Source organism: Carlito syrichta, unplaced genomic scaffold (genome assembly GCF_000164805.1).
Source record: "Carlito syrichta isolate Samal-C Ts95f unplaced genomic scaffold, Tarsius_syrichta-2.0.1 Scaffold85561, whole genome shotgun sequence".
In the NCBI taxonomy this organism is placed as follows: domain Eukaryota; kingdom Metazoa; phylum Chordata; class Mammalia; order Primates; family Tarsiidae; genus Carlito; species Carlito syrichta.
This window is the reverse complement of record NW_007029657.1, coordinates 150294-150790: the sequence shown is the minus strand read 5'-3', so window position 1 is coordinate 150790 and position 497 is coordinate 150294.

Genomic DNA, 497 nt, shown 5'->3' with positions numbered 1-497 from the left:
AAAAAAAAAAAGGACTGTATTCTAGAAGTTTTTTAGTTTTGCCTTTTGGAATTTCTTATTTAGAGTGGTGTGGAGTAGGAGTTGAATTTCTTTCTCACTACTCCCCACCCTACAAGGATAGCATGTTTTTTGTTTGTTTTTGAGCCGGAGTCTCACTCTTGTCACCCAAGCTGGAGTGCAGTGGCATGTTCAGGCTACTGCAGCCTTGACCTGCAAGCCCAGGTGATCCTTCCTCCTCAGCCTCCTGAATAGCTGGGACTACAGGCACATGCCACCACACCTGGCTAATTTTTTGATTTATTGTAGAGCCAAGGTCTTACCAAGTTGCCCAGGCTAGTCTTGAATCCCTGGGCTCAGGCAATCCTCTTGCCTTGATCTTCCAAAGTGCTGGGATTACAGGTGTGAGCCACCACGCCTGGCGCAAGTTTTGCTGTGTGTTTCATGATGGGCGGGTCTATGCAAACCTACCCCTAAAGTGTGAGGAAGCTGAGAGGCCA